The 17,460-nt window shown below is 38.1% G+C and overlaps 1 long non-coding RNA gene across 2 annotated transcripts; it reads right to left on the bottom strand.

Moving 5' to 3' along the window:
• Window positions 1-5,659: 5,659 nt before the first annotated feature.
• LOC126163180 (uncharacterized) lies at window positions 5,660-12,111 on the bottom strand. 2 transcript variants are annotated; one of them, XR_007535173.1, is made up of 5 exons: window positions 11,561-12,111; window positions 8,409-8,517; window positions 8,159-8,328; window positions 7,947-8,076; window positions 5,660-7,853 (listed from the first exon to the last, which is right to left on the bottom strand). It is a non-coding gene; the product is annotated as an uncharacterized LOC126163180 (long non-coding RNA). The 2 variants fall into 2 exon arrangements; XR_007535174.1 differs by having other exon boundaries at window positions 8,413-8,517.
• Window positions 12,112-17,460: the final 5,349 nt, after the last annotated feature.

Here is a 17,460-nt window from a genome sequence, read left to right as displayed (position 1 = left end):
ATGAAGGGCTTATTTCAATAGGGGTACAAGTCCATTACCTCCACTTTTTTGTCTATAATGCTTCTGAAATTAATGATCCAAACAAACATAAATAAAGGTTCATCTCTAGCAAGAAGCCATATGCTTGAATATTTCTGGTATCTCAACTGCAGATTTTTCCTCAACTGCAGATTTTTCAGCACTCATTTAACTTTACGAGTCTGTATCTCAAAATGAACAAAAGTGGACTTGTATCACTATTGAAATAAGCCCTTCATATTCAGTATTATGCACACAGTCACACACAGCACGTCGATCTCGTGAGGCACAAGGCTCTCGTAACGAAGTATGTACGTCGGTCAACAGATGGCACTAGGAAAAGAATGTTAACTGCGCTTTTTAGTTGCTACTTCCGACTCTTAATTGCGATTTGTCACAGAAATCGCAGTTTGACTCGGTAGCGAATAGCATAGTATGAACTTTGCTCAACAGGTGGCACTGCTAACTGCGCTTTTTAGTTGCTACTTGCGACTCTTAGTTGCGACTTGTCACGGAAATCGCAGCTAGACTCGATAGCGTGTCGCAGAGATGAGCGTAGTACGAACTTTGGCCAACAGATGGCACTGTTAACTGCGCTTTTTAGTTGCTACTTGCGACTTCTAGCCGCGATTTGCACTGAAATCACAGAAAGCAGTACGGAATTCGGCCAACAGATGGCTCACAGCGTTGAATGTGAAATGCTACTTGCGACTTCTAACTGTGACTGAAATCGCAGTTAGATTTTGTGAAGTTGTTATTGTGATATCTGTGACTTCTCAATCACTGTGATTTCTAACAGATACGCGATTTTCTGTCCACCACTAGGGTGCAGTCTCAAATGGAGTGTCCGAGGAGGGGGACTGTGTGTTAACCACGCAATCGTTAAGGTGCAGTCTCAAATGGAGTGTCGGAGGAGGGGGACTGTGTGTTAACCACGCACTAAAACTATGTAGTTAACATGTGGATAAGAGTGTTTTCTCTTGTATTCTAATAAACTATACTGTGTTCGTTCATCCGTGGCAAAATATGCGTACGACATGTCGGGTCTAGTGCAGCAGGGGATACAACCCGTCAGCTTTGAACAATGATGTCATTCCTTAGTCATAGATCGTAATGTCTTCACTTCGAGGCATAGATAATAAAGCAGTTCTGTGTTCTAATAAGCACTATCATTAAAATAATTGAATGTAAATCTAAAAGCGATCGCTTGATATTGGGTGCATCATTTTACTGATTGCTTAATGAAGTAGGATCAGTTTATTCTATCTCGTGAGATTTTTTTTTTTTTAAAGCCAAAAAACACTTATTAGGTACTGAAGGGAGCTGCTTAATAAAGTATGATCAGTTTATTCTATCTCGTGAGATTTTTTTTTAAGTCAAAAAATCGTTTCTTTACTGATTGCTTAATGAAGTAGGATCAGTTTATTCTATCTCGTGAGATTTTTTTTTTTAAAAAAGCCAAAAAACTCTTATTACGTACTGAAGGGAGCTAGAACACTAAGAAGAATCGCTTCTCGGCTTTTGACAAGATATTGCTTAATAAAGTAGGATCAGTTTATTCTATCTAGTGAGATTTTTTTTTAAAAGCCAAAAAACACTTATTAGGTACTGAAGGGAGCTGCTTAATGAAGTAGGATCAGTTTATTCTATCTCGTGAGATTTTCTTTTTTTTTAGTCAAAAACCACTTATTACGCACTGAAGGGAGCTAGAACATTAAGAACAATCGCTTCTCGGCTTTTGACAAGATATTGCTTAATAAAGTAGGATCAGTTTATTCTATCTCGTGAGATTTTCTTTTTTAAGTCAGAAAACACTTATGCTTTTGACAAGATCAATGTTTCTCTCTCTCGCATTCCTTTGTTTCTCAACATTCTCCTCAGCTCTTTCATCTCTGTAATACATGCTCTCTGGCGACTTGTGACGTCATTGTTCAAAGCCGACGGGTTGTATCCCCTGCTGCACTAGTCCCGACATGTCTTCCAGTTATATTTGCCAAATTTTACGTGCTTTCCCTAGTTGATTAATGATGTGCCATAGTAACAGAGTACTCCAGAAAATTGCACATAGACTCGAAAAACGTGTTAATTGGTTTGTTGCAACATATTCACCAAAGTCTGATTAAAAAACGAAAATTGTCACAGACTCAAAGAGTTCTTTCTCTATATTTGCTGCTGAATATATGAAATGACTCGTGTCAGCACATCATTTAGAACATTCATTCCCACGCCGTATCCGCAATTTCAGAATTGAACGTGGATGTTCAGACGACTATTTTTTAAAAAAAGGACTAATTAAAAAGAAATGTAAATAAATTATGAAACAATTACCGGTACTCTCATGTGAATGCTATTTTTCTGAAAATGTATGTATTATTCTACTGTTTTCATTAAGAGCAGTGTACTGTCTCCTGCCACACTCAATCATGGCTCCATAAATACAGAACTGTACCAATAGTGTGCAATAATGTGTTAATAAAAAGTGAAAATAATATATGGCTACCTGAGTGGTAGTAGGAGATTAAACATAATTCACAAACTAAATATTGAGGTAACTGTGTGATTTGCTTGGCATAATATTTGCAGCTTCTGAACCTTTTTTACCCTGAGGGGCAGGGTGGATTTTGTAGACAGCAACAATTGGTATTGTTTAAAAAAAGTACATCACTGAATTTCTTTTTGTGTACTGTATCATTTATAAATTGCTCATCTCTATTTGGAATGTATCCTCATATGCTAATACTGAACGGAAAGTAGTTAGCTTATTTGGAAAATAGCTTGGTAGCCCATACAAGTATGTTTCATTTGTTTGCACCCAGATACTGATATTGGTGACTCTTTTAATAGAGTGACAACATTGTTTTAGTATTGTTTTTTCTGTGCACCCCCACAGAATTTAGTACATGTTCATTGCCATTCCCTCAGTCTTAGAAAGGTTATTTGCAGTCGTTTTAGCCACACTTGTGACGGAGTATTTTGTGCTAGGACACTGAGGACCTTTATTCTTCGAAGGCATAAAACCATAGTTAACTTCGTGGCATGAAAGCAAAAGTCGCAGAGCTTGGTCTCCTCTACAAATGTAGTAGAATATTAAATGTTCATTCAGTCTGGTGTCAATCATTCTCTGTTTTATTTATTGTGATTAAAATTATGTTTGATAACTGTTAGCATGAGACACTGGCAAGCACTGTACTGAGATTAAGGGTAACAGTAAACAGTGGGTGCACAGAATACTCTTTATCCTAAGCCTTTGACCATATTTGCACGTTCATGGAGATGAGGGAACCAAAAGCCCGTATGGACAAAGCTCCTAGCTACACTTTTACAGAATGGCATGGAGGAAGGGATGCAGATCAAGACAGCAATGGCCAGGGTAGGGGAGGACAGACTTTCATGGGGCTGGGCTTCTCTGCTGTGTTTCCAAAGGAGTTTTCATTATTTTTCAGGCATCAGTTTCCTTTTGAAGTACTAACCATTGCTACAATTTGAAGCAAATAATTTTGTCATCTTAGATACTGAAATAGTAATATTAAGCTCCTTTTTTGCATTAACGATTGTTTTCCTTAATCTATCATTTATGAAGATTGGCAATTTTTTGGTGATTGTGGAAATACCTCTTGAAATTGTGATGAAAACTCATCTATGCATGTTTCATATTAAACGGTCAGTACTCTATATACAGGAGACTGTCATAAGATAGAGTTTATGGTTACAGATTTTTCACTGTACCTCTCTAACTGGTTCTAAACTGCAAAAACACTGAACAACTAAGGTCTTTCTTAGCACTTTCAGTTAAATAACATACATTAAAAACTCCCCACAACATTATTTCTCTTTTAGTACTAGGTGTAGCAGGTATGTTTCTTAACCATACATGTACTGTACAGATATGTGTGTGATTCATAAACTGCCAGCTCTTACCAGCGTACCATCGATTTTCATCTGTGTACAGGCCTAAAATCGCTAGAGTGCCATCATTTGTTAATTTTTTTTTTTTACATCTCTACATGTTTGCACACAATAATTGCACATCCAGGCTACAATAATGGGCTACATGATTGTGTCCATGTAGCATCCCATGGTGTATTATGAGAAGCACAGCAAATGACCGTTGTCTGCACACTCCATTGTGTTGCTGAAGCACCAAATGAATAGGTTTGTGTTGTGCTTTTCGGCAAGGGGATGGCCCAGCTCTATTACTGGACACATTTTTAAATGAGATTTTCCATTATATCTTCAATAAGAAATACTTTATTTCTTGATCACACTGTCTGCCATGTGGCTGCAGGCAGCCACAGTAGAACTAGATGCCCGACACTACGTAGCCACTTGAGGCCACAGCAGAGCCTAGCACCTAGCACTGTGTGCCTGGCAGTGAAATATCCATTGGTAACTGTGTGCCCGTCTGTGTGTTAAACTTCAGTGTTTTAACCAGTTGCAATTGTGTTACATTGTTTAAAAAAATGTAATATATCTTCAGTTTGTGAAATTTTGAACAGTAATTACCTAGTCAGTACAGAGAGATAAGTGATAAAGTTTAACTCTGGTTGAATGGGAGCATATTCCATTACAGTCAGGTACGCAAACCACTTGTTCCATTGCACATTGTGTGTAGTGGAGGCTTATTAAATCTATGGAGTGCTTTCTGCTTATAATAGTGCTAGAGCAACATTTATATCATCTCTCAGACCAATAACCCACCATAGTACTTCCTGAGGGTGAAATGCAACATTTACAGTGAGAATTCTGTTAACACCGTCTTGTGTTAAAGGATTTCCATTTTGGTTCTTTCAGGTAATGAGATACGAAGCCAAGCAGGCCCACTTATATAAATTTTTGTTTACTTTATGTTCTGGCTTCAATAGTGAAGGAAAATATTATTTAAAATAATATGAAGTACCACGATCAACACATTGCAGGCTTTTTTTTGTAACCCTTACCACATTGGTGCCAATGTTACACAGGAAAACATTAGTGGCCAATGATGAAACTGAAGTGCTTGATGTATCTACAATTTGAAATGTAATATATCTCATAACATACAAGACAGATCACGATTTGTTGTAAAAAATGGCAAATTGGATATAAAAGATCATGAACTACAAAAGTAAAATAGATGAATTTTAGAACCATTATTTCTTAAGTTGTAACAGTGATACTCAGGACAGTTTTATTTACAACTTGAAACATACCTATCATAGATTTACAACAAAGTCACAACCATGAATTATTTGATAGAATGGTAGCAAGTTTTGCCAGGCTAACAACATTTCTAATAACATTCAGAATTAGTAGCCTTAAGTTATTGTCCCCCAAAAAAAAAAAAAAAAAAATACTGAATTACTGTCTACCTGGTGCCCATATGGTGGTACCAAAGAAGAATGGTAAGGTGAGCAAGAGTCTCCAGAAACACAAAAGGAAAGGGCAGGAGGACAATACCAGGTGTAGAAATTTCCCTGTAGTAGGCTCTGTATATGCCATTTTTAAAGTTCTAATCCTCTTGTGAAGTAAATAAACCTAAAAACTGTAAGTTTGTTACATTTTTCAGGCACCATAATCAAACTACTTTACTTTCATATCTGTGGATTCTAGTGGGTAATTGCAAATGATTAAGAAAACTTCATAATTATTGATACCACATTGTTTTATTATCTGTAATAGGAAATACATGGAGTTTAGTTTTCACTCAAAAAGGATAATTTTTCTTCATATGTCCAATTCACATACATAGTCCATATGTGCTTACATAAATGCAAAACATAAAATACGTTGACATGTACAATAGTATAAACATTTTAAAAACACTAACAACTAGTCATTTTGAACAACAGATTGCGTGTAAGCTTAAAGGAAAATGCACACATTAGAGTATGCACTGAAAAATATGATTTGAAAATTGCTATTCCCTCTAATGTCACATTTAGCTCATATGATTCATTGCCAAAGGAAATGATAATTACATAATTGAATTTATTCATTCCAACATGTGTATTCTGACTACACAACAAATTATGAGCAATGTACATAAGTTTTTTGAGTTGATACTGTTTTATAAATGAAAACCCTTTTCTCAAATATTGTTTTACCACACAGATTAAACAACTTACACCCATGTGCTCAGAGCTTATTTGTTGTAAGGAAATCAGTGAGTGACCAGGATGCAATACAGAAACACACTTGCTGCAAATAAAACTTAACTAAAGTTTGTTCGTTAACACTTTCGGGGTTTGTGCACTTTAGTGTTGCTGGAACAGACCAAATCGGATGAACATAATGTTTCACCCAACAGATAGTACAATTTATAGCCATATGTATCGGGCTCTGTTTGATTTGAAGAAAACTATTATTGACCAAGATGCATTAAGGAATCAATTTAATGGGTGGGAAAAGGAATCTAAGGGTGAGAGATTTTTTTCAGACCGTTTACAGATGACAATGGAAAAGTGCAGCCATTGCTTATGCACAAGTGGCAAAGGGAACTTTTGAAAAGGTATGGTAGGGTTTAGGGTATGTTTGCTTGATGCAACATACAAGACAACGAAGTATGACATTCCATTATTTTTCTTGGTAGTGAGAGCTAATGTATGCTATTTAGTAGGTGGGATATTCTTCATTCAAGTAGAAAACACTGCATCAATTAAAGAGGCTCTAGAAATTTTCAAGGCACGGAACCCAGATTGGAATCCAATTTCATGGGTTACAGATTTCTCTGAGCCTGAGATATGGGCAATCATAGGAACATTTCCAATGTCAAGGGTTTATCTTTGTTTATTTCATCGAAAGCAAGCCTGGCAATGGTGGCTTAGCAAAAAGAACAATTTAGATGTACCGGGAGATAGTGAGCAAATTCTGAAGCTGTGGGAAGAAATTGTAGTCACCATCTGAAGAACAATTCTTAACTGCAAAACAAAACCTTCAATCTCATGAATTATTAACTAGAAATTCTGGTGCACTTGATTATTTTAATAAGCAATGGCTTTCAGTGTCTGAAAGGTGGGTGAAGGCTTATGAGGACAAGGAGAATTTCTTCGCCAATATAACTACTACTAATGGTGTTGAATCACTAAATAAAAGAGTGAAACATTTTTTCTTAGACATTCAGCAGATATAACATTGACAGGTGTTGTTAAAGTTTTAATAAATGATTTCCTCCCTAGCCTGTTTAAAAAATATTGTCTGAAGAATTCAGCTGTGAAATCTTACAGCAGAGAGATTCCTCACTTCTTGCATAACAAGTCACACGAATTTGTGAATCACGTAATGAAAATATATTCTTCAGCGCACACTGGACTTACCGAAAGCTCAGTGAAATAAATGGGTGAGGGGTTATTTTGTGTAGAACGTGCTGAGGCCAAGGATTGTTACTATGTGGTGAATTCTGCAAAGCCTAATTGCACATGTGAATACTTCCATGCGAACATTTCTGCGCAATTTTCATTTATTACCCTGGCTGGGACTTTCATAAGTTGAATGACAGTTACAAGAACAGCCCTTTCATTTGTCTCGATGGGACCTTTGGGTTTGGCTCAAGCAGCAGTTGGTCTGAATCTGCCAGTCCTGTATTACAAAGTTCAGAGGATACCAGCAGTGAGGAGGCAGTAAACCAAGGCAGTGCCAATCCCAGAAACTCAACTTCATCAGAGGAACAAGATGAAAGGCAGTTAGCTAGGCTGGTTATAAACCTGACCTACAGCACTATAAACATTAACAGACTTTGAGAATGTGTGCAGTAGCTACATCTTATTCTGAGGATGATGTAATAGCATCATGATTTTAAAAAAAATCATGAAATTTGCCTTTCTGTCCTACTTGAACACCAAGGCCACTTCTGCAACAACCTGTAACAATACAAAATTGTCAAATCATGTACAGTGAAGTGGTAAAATAACATGCTCCTAGAAATATAATTCAGAATCAGATACTATACTCACTTTTGTCTCCATGTGGTAATTTGTTCACTGTACAGAAAACCTGGAAAATTCAGCCATTTGTCTGAAACTTTAGCTGAGCACTCACTCATTTGTGTTCATTATATTTTCCCTTGGACTGATACGGTCTTGACTAAGTGCAGAAAGCAAAATTAATTGAAAAAAATTGCCTTGTAATAAGAATTCATGTAAATAAATGTTATCACATTACGCACCTTGATGATGCACAACCAGGTAATGAGCCACAGCAACCTTATTTGTAACGGTAGGGACTACCGCACCTGGGTATGCATTGTGTGTCAATTACACTTTCCACGAGAGAAGGAGGTTCAGAGGAATGATCCCAACATTGCCTCTCGCTGCTGGGAGAAGACAGCTGTGTCACCTGAATGGGAATACAATGATTAACTTTAAAATAACTTGGCCTGCAAGTAATTTTAATCAAAAATCAATGCAGATACTGACATACCTTGATGTTTGCTTGTGGCTTGTCCATTGCTCCCATGCAATACAAAAGAACCAAAAAAGCTGATCTGAATGCTGCTTTTAAATGTGGCACAAGAACACAGAGTACCTGTGAACCGTGAAATAATGTAGTAAGCAAAAAAAGGGTAAACAATACATATTTAACATATTTAATGATGAAGCATATCTAACACGTTTAACTGCAAAAGGGGATCACTCCCACACCACCCACAGCTTTAAAATAAAAGATAGATTGCAATTCTTACCTATCACTACTGCAATCTATATATATGACTGACAAGGTGTTGAGAAAAATTTCCTTTGCAATATAATAATCTGTATGTACACTGAGTAACTGTGGTAAATAGTACAGATTCATTCTACTTGATGCAGAGTACACATAACATGTCTAAGAATGGTAATATTATAACAACGCAAAGCCCAGGATGGAATAACAATTTTACACTTATCCATCTTGGCTTTCAGCCAAAGCTCCTTCATCTGAAATACAAATTAGACACACATTCTGGCCACAGTAGTGAGAGACATTCGTCATGGGTGTGTATTTTTCTATTTCAGATGAAGGCCTTTGGGCTGAAAGCTGAGTTACCAATCTTTTCACTGTACCAATTTGTGAGAACATTTTGTATCCTTTTTGTAATGTTAATATTCTACTTCATTAAGTCTGCCACAATTGGGAAGTCCTCTATTAAAGCTGATCTTCAACAGACAATTTCTACTTTTTGGACAGTGAATGTCAAACATACTGTGTGAATTTGGAATTAGCAGCAACATGTCAGTTCGTCTTTAGCAAAGTGTAGAACACTGCCTGCCATGACATACAAATTTCATTGTAGTAAATTACAATTTACAGGATATGTTTATCAGCAGTGACTAAGGGCTTAACCCATTGTCTAATTATCATCCATCAAAGATCCTCTTGCAACACTGTCTAAATTGTTTACTCTATCTGCAAGGTTGCTTTCACCTCTTAACAAGTTGTTTTACAGAAGTAATTGCAGATGTAACACATGTCATTAAAATTTCAGTATGGAAAAAAATCTAACACTGTGTGTGACATGACTTTTACCAAGCACCCCTATACTCTATACAATGAGTTGATAAAATATTAGGAGTTGCACACATAGAATGAGTGGTATCATGCAACACATTAATGTCTCCATTTTTTACGTACCTATCCCTGCACTTCATAGGTCAATGAAAATGTCAGAGCTACTGAGGTAAATCTTTCCAAATAGGTGAGGCTCTATACCATCTCACTGTTAGAAATTAAAGGGGCAGGATAACAAATTAGGAGTAGCTCAAGGAGTGTGTGTTGATCTCTCAAGAAGATTGGCAAGCAGGGGGATAAGTAGGTACTGGAATGATACTACCAATGAAAATAGCAATACTTTAGTGATTAATGGATCTACAGACCAGAGCCTCAGACAAATTCGTATATGTATACACATATAGGTAGAATAATTGAATAATCTTTGGGAATTGTATATAACAGCCAATTGTGTGTCAGAGTAACTGTACAACAACATTTAGTCCATTCATGCACGTGATGAGGCATTAGCTACTTAAGACAAGAGCTCCTTTCATCTGACCACCACCAGACTGCATACAGCATATTCCACAACAGTGGAACAATAAAACTTTTAAGCGAAAAGATCTAAAATTGTACCCCATAGTACAGTACAAGAACCATGTAGATTGAGTCATCCCAGGTGCCTCTACCTTTCAGTAATTATAGTAATATGTAGTGAAAGGGGGAAAAAAACTGTGCGAGAGATAAGGTGGAGGGAATGGGGGCAGAGAGAGAAAGAATTTGCTTACACGAAGATTTATAAGGCACATATTATTAGAACAGGAAAAGTTTTTGGTAAGGTAGGACAAACTATGAGAGGAGGAAGGGGCAGCTGGCACTTGTGCAGACTAGACAATGGGTGTTATGTGGAAGCAGCCCAAGTTTTGAACCAACTATCGTGAAAAGTCTAGAACAGGGCCAGTGGCGTACTTATACCTTTCACGCAGGAATGTTTTCAGCACTTCTTGTGAAGTATAATGGAACAAAAGAGGGTGTGTCAGCTGTGTTATACAGCCAATGAGATAGCAGTAGGCAGACTACATGTTTCAATGTAATACATTTGAAAGAAAGGATGAAACATTGTTGTAAACAAGAATCATATATTTAACTGCTCCTGTTTGAGTCACAGCTATTTAAATTGTGCTAGCATCTGAAAACTGAGTTCAGTGTCACAACCCAAGGTGTATTCGAGAAAGTAGTGAAATATTTTTCTCCTCTTGAGTTGGTATGCAATCAATGTACACAAGAACAATGAGTAAGTGGATCAATGTTTTTTACTTAAATCATGGAAGACTGTAGGTGGAACGGTGCCTTTTAATATAGCACACGTGCAACTATCAATGATTACTGATCCACCTACCTTCTTCCACGATGGAATTTAAGAAAAAAAAAAAAATTGATCTTGTTACTCAAAGTGGAGGCTTATGCTGCACTTCCAGACGATTCCACCCACTTACTCTTTAAGAGTCATTTCACCATCACATCTGACATTTTCATGTCTCTGCAATTAATCCATGAGATATACACAAGCAGATGACATCATGCAGAACAATCACTGAAATCAGTAATTTATAGCTTGCGCCCCTTATCACAAAATATTTCTCAAAACTCATGAATACAATGAAAAACAGAAAACATAAAAATGCTTTACAATTTCAGCGCTAGGAGTATATTGTGTCTGTTCTTGTCTCTCATTGAATATGTCAAAGAATCATTCTTCTGGCTACGCAAAACTGTCGCTCGCCAACCAATGAGCAGTGGATAAGCACCATTTTGACTATCGCTGGCCCTGACCTAGATTTTAGCACCATTTATATAAAATCAAAGTGGCTTCAGCAACTGGTTTATTAAATTTAAATAAATACTACTGGCTGTCTTGCTATGTTCATGCCTAACTGATTCAGGGGGCTGAGCTGTATTTTGTATTTTATTTATGTTCCTCTTTTAGTCCAGGGTGACTGGTATGGGCATCAATGCAAGTAAGTAGTTCTTTCAATGATTATACTTGTAGTACATTAGTTTTAGAAAATGTATGCACAATAAATTTATTTTGACTTACATATTCTTGGAGCTAAATTTGCTTCAGCAGAGAGGTAGGATACTTCAGATTGCAGCTGTTCAAGCAAAGCATGTAGGTCAGGTTTATGACCTGCCTTGCTAATTCCCGTGCATCTTGCTCCTCTGATGAAGTTGAGTTTCTGGGATTGTCACTGCCTTGGTTTACTGCCCCCTCACTGCTGGTATCCTCTGAACTTTGTGATACAGGGCTGGCAGGTTCAGACCAACTGCTGCTTGAGCCAAACCCAAAGGTCTCATCGAGACAAATGAAAGGGCTGTTCTTGTAACTGTCATTCAACTTATGAATGTCCCAGCCAGGGTAATAAATGAAAATTGCGCAGAAATGTTTGCATGGATATTTCCACCTTTGGAAGTCTTCACATGTGCAATTAGGCTTTGCAAAATTCACCACATAGTAACAATCCTTGGCCTCGGCACTTTCTACACAAAATAACCCCTCACCCATTTCTCTCACTGAGCTTTCGGTAAGTTCAGTTTGCGCTGAAGAATATCTTTTCATTACGTGATTCACAAATTCGTGTGACTTGTTATGCAAGAAGTGAGGAATCTCTCTGCTGTAAGATTTCACAGCTGAATTCTTCAGACAATATTTTTGAACAGGCTAGGGAGGAAATCATTTATTAAAACTTTAACAACACCTGCCAATGTTATATCTGCTGAATGTCTAAGAAAAAAATGTTTCACTCTTTTACTTAGTAATTCAACACCATTAGTAGTAGTTATATTGGCGAAGAAATTCTCCTTGTCCTCATAAGCCTTCACCCACCTTTCAGACACTGAAAGCCATTGCTTATTAAAATAATCAAGTGCACCAGAATTTCTAGTTAACAATTCATGAGATTGAAGGTTTTGTTTTGCAGTTAAGAATTGTTCTTCAGATGGTGACTCAGCAATTCCTTTCCACAGCTTCATGATTTGCTCACTATCACCCGGTATGTCTAAACTGTTCTTTTTGCTAAGCCACCGTTGCCAGGCTTGCTTTCGATGAAATAAATGAAGATAAACCCTTGAGATTGGAAATGTTCCTTCAATTGCCCGTATCTCAGGCTCAGAGAAATCTGTAACCCATGAAACTGGATTCCAGTCTGGGTTCCATGCCTTGAAAATTTCTAGAGCCTCTTTAATTGAAGCAGTGTTTTCTACTTGAATGAAGAATATCCCAACTACTAAATAGCATACATTAGCTTTCACTACCAAGAAAAATAATGGAATGTCATACTTCGTTGTCTTGTATGTTGCATCAAGCAAACATACCCTACCATACCATACTTTTTCAAAAGTTCCCTTTGCCACTTGTGCTGGTAACAAAAAAGCAATGGCTGCACTTTTCCATTGTCATCTGTAAACGGTCTGAAAAAAAATCTCTCAGCCTTCGATTCCTTTTCCCATCCATTAATTTGATTCCTTAATGCATCTTGGTCAACAACAGTTTTCTTCAAATCAAACAGAGCCCGATACATATGGCTATAAATTGTACTATCTGTTGGGTAAAACATTATGTTCATCCGATCTGGTCTGTTTTCCCCAGTGAAATATTTTCCACAAATCTCTCCAGTTCTAGCTTAATTATCCGAACTGAGTTCGTCCCCTTTGTAACTATATCCCTGATCTCTTTTGAAAGCAAAGGGTGTATGTGTCCAATCGTTTTCACACATTCAATGCCATGATTATGGCGGCTTGCTTAGGAGGCAGCCACATAATATCGCAGATAACTTTCTGGTACCTGTGTCGACTCCAAGTCTCGTTTCAGTTTCTCAGTAACCTATAATACAATACAAATTTATCAATGAATTACAAATATTTATATACAAGAGCTAGCCAAATGACATACATGTAACTTATCAGGCTAATATATCTACACACATTACTCAGTTGCATACTCACTTTTTTTTTTAACTGTCTGTTGCCGAGTTTATCGCATAATCGGGGAATACCCTGACACACTTAACATCCAATGTTGCTGGACAGCCTTTCTTTTGTGTGTCCATGAGAACTTTTCTCTTCTTTGGGTTAAGATGGTCCACCTTTATGTATAAAATAAACAAAATTTTATAAGTCTCTGTAACTATTCCTTTTTGATTGAAAATATATGTAATTGCTACTTAGATCTTTATTTTACTTACCAGATGATCTGCAACAGGAGTCTCCTTTTTATGATATAACGGGCCAAGAGTACATTCTCTTTTCACTAAGCTTTCAACACAGAAAACAGGGCCAAAAAAACTGTATTGGTATGATGCCTTTTGTGTGGCTGTAGAAGAAGCCTGTCTCGTCTGGTAAAAACAGAATTTTAATTAAATCTACAATCATGTCACTGCACATGTATGGGGTAGGCCACTGATGTACATGGAAACTTATGTAGTAGGCCTATGTAAAATATGTATGATAGCATCATGAAAAACCAACAGAATTTAGTGCAAAAACCAATTACCTTGTCATGAACTAGTACAATCAAGATCAGTTAATTCATACACGAATGGATATAGTTCACTACTGAATACAAGTAGTTGTCTTTGACCACTGAAGCAAAGAGCATGGAAGCGATGTCAGTACTTAGTTGCAGTATTTTCACTCATTAATGGGCAGATAGTTTTGTAAATTAAGCTGCTTTAACTGTACAGGAACAATGACCCAAATGATCAATAGAAATACAATACAGAGTCGCCTGTGGTCAGTGATGTTTAGGATACACTGTAAAAAATCTTGCCAGAGTAGAGGCAGGAAGATTGGCATTTCGTGAGTTGATGCTGCTACAAATACTTAATTAAAAAAAAAGTATCAGTACCTACACTTTAGTTACATTTTAATCCCTGCATGTCTTAAATGTTTCCAAAATCAATTTCTTTCATTTCTTCTTCCCACATGTCTTTTGTTCACAGCATTCTATTAATGTGTGCGTGTTTTTTTTTTTTTTTTTTCTTTTCCTCCACATTTCTCATTTCTGATGTATATGGAGAAAACTAATTGTTTCCTTCACACTACAGTAACAAATTCAATTTGTAGGCTACATTCTATAAACTTTGACAACGGTTGTCCTTTACGAAATTTCATTCTTAGTTATCCATTCCCATTAACAAATTTATATTTTTAGCTACATGGCCATTAATGTTTTTGGCGATTGTTTCGTCTGTGCTACATGGCTTGCTGTCTTCCCCATCCTACTACGACTGATTTACTCGATTGAACAGTACGTAGCGCGAGAATGAAAAGTGTAATGTGTTCACAGAATGAAAATATGCAAGACATGTTTAACTCGAGAAATGTACAAATCTGTTTTACAAACGACGTTACTTACTACAAATAACTATAATTACATTTATTTGTAACGCAGCCAAAGGATATAAATGGAATACATCTATGTTACAACTATGTAATTATGTTACATCTGAACACAAAAACGAATTAGGAACACTTACGTTTAGCAGCACCTGAAGGGGGCTGGCGATAATACGCACTTCTTTTAACTGAGTATGCGTAGCCATGGACGCGCAAGTTGCTCAGAAGATGGACAACATCCTCTTCTGTCTCGCAAAATCCATGAATGTCGCCTTCTCTGTCAATACATACATCTTTCAGCGATGAACGCATTAACCTCTCGAACACATCTACTTCCCGGTCTTCAACACGGTCAGTAGACATAGTCGAAGAAGTGCTTGAAACAGGAGTTTGCGACATACCGCAGCAGCAGAACTCTACAGCACTGAGCCTGTAAACACACAACTCTCCCGCCACTTTTACGACAACTCGATTTTCTCCCGCCACTACGTCAGCTCGATTTGTAGTCGCCGATCGATATATCGATATACTTTGCGAACGCTGGGCTACGTCATCTCGACGTCACTTCCTTAGTTCGTTCGGGTGAAACGAAGCTCTCCCCCCTGAAAGCAGGTCACACCACACACTCTACCCACTGTTGCATGAAGACGATTGGTAATCGCACGTATACTAACAGTTGTCGAGACGCAACGACTGGTCTCAGCTAACATACTCACTGCTAAGACAGTGAATGACGAACTGTTTACGGACAAGCATAGTTTGCACATCCAGTAGCTGATAGACATCACCGTTCAAATTAGTACCGAAAAAAGGCAGAACTTTGAGACAACTACAGAGTTCTCAACACTCGTACGGTCCACGACAGGTATCCAGTACCTAAGATACAAGATGCCATGCACTCACTAGCAAGCGAAACTATATTCAGTATGACTCTTCGACCATAAGTATCTATGGTCGAAGGTATGACTGGAGCATGCACAAAGATGACATTACAAAAATTGCGATTCTCGCATCGTTTGGTCTCCTTGAATATCTTTTCGTGCTGTACGGGTTGAAGACTACAGCTCAGACATGGCAGCAATTCATAGATGAGATACTCTTTCTGTTCGATTTCTGCTACACCTATTTGGATGACATTCTCATTTTTTCGGTTATGTACGAAGATCACAACCGACGCCTTGAAACACATTCTCAGCGCTTTAAAAGATGGGGGGAGTCCTGATTGGAAAGGGCAAATCTCATTCACGGAAAGCAAAAGTTACCTTAGTCGGGCACATAATTAGCGCTGCAGGGATCAGATGACCCCCGAATGAGCCAACACCTTAACACAGCTTCCTTTCTCCCAGAATTACAATGCCACAAGCAGGGGCTTTACAAGCTGGCAGGATCCAACAAGCAAGAGAGAAGGAAGATTGAGTGGACAGCAAAGATAAAGACTGCAGTCGACCTCGCTAAAGATTGCCTTGCACATGAAATCACGTTGGCCCACCCCATTCCCAATGGGCAACTCAGTCACCACTGACACAAGTGACACCACAATTGGCGCTGTATTGCAATAGCTAGAGGCCAGGGTGGCACAGACCCTTCGATTCTTCTTCTGAAAACACCTCTCAGTCCAAATGATCGGCCTTTGATTGAAAACTTCTCGTGAAATACTTCCGTGACGATATTGAAGAACGACATGTTATAGTGCTTACAGACTATAAAGCACTTGTCAGTGCCATACACCATCTGAAAGGACGTTAGCCCCTGATACTACCAACACCTTGATCTTATCGCCACCTACATGGGGCTGACAATCTCATTGACGACTGCTTACCGGAAGTCAATGCAATCTCCATCCAATTTGATTATGAGAAGCTAGCCATCGAACAGTGGAACAATGTGAGCATCACAGAATTGATGCAGCTTAAGAATAGAGCAACACACCTTTCTGGGGACTGAAAAGCCAATACTCTGTGATGTTTGTCTTAATAGGATCTGGTCTTTGGTATCACAAACAATGTGTTGCACAATTTTCTCCAACTCCACAGCCTGTCGCACATAGGGATCAAACCCACAGTCTGCCTTGTTACAGAATGCTTTGTGTGTCCCATTTACAAGCGGGACTTACACAGCTATGCACAGGCATACACACTGAGCTGGCACAATAAAGTCAGAAGACACACAACCACAATTAGGTCGGTTTGAAATTCCAAAAGCTCATTTCCATCTCACTGGCCCTCTCCTGGAGTGAGAGGGATTCAAGTTAATGATAGACAGAGCATCAGAGAGGGTGGAAGTGGCTCTCCTCAAGCATATCACGGCCTTTGTATAAACATGGATAGTGCATTTTGGCATGCCAGACATGATAACTACAGACCCAAGGCTGCCAGTTCGAGTTGGCCATGTTTGGCACATGGAGTAACCTCTGTGGTATTAGATGTAACTGCATTAGTGCCTTTCACCCCCAGAGTAACGAGCTAGTTGAGTGGTGGCATAGGACTCTCAAAGCTGTCCTTATGAGTCGTCAAGGGTTGTGAACTGAAGCATTACTATGGGTACTACTTGATGTCTCACTATGCAAACACATGATTCTACAAACTGCAGCCCGCTTAGCAGGAG

This window comes from Schistocerca cancellata, chromosome 1 (genome assembly GCF_023864275.1).
Source record: "Schistocerca cancellata isolate TAMUIC-IGC-003103 chromosome 1, iqSchCanc2.1, whole genome shotgun sequence".
NCBI classification, from domain to species: Eukaryota; Metazoa; Arthropoda; class Insecta; order Orthoptera; family Acrididae; genus Schistocerca; species Schistocerca cancellata.
Note: the sequence above shows the minus strand (reverse complement) of the source record. Positions and strands in the feature narration are given on the sequence as shown.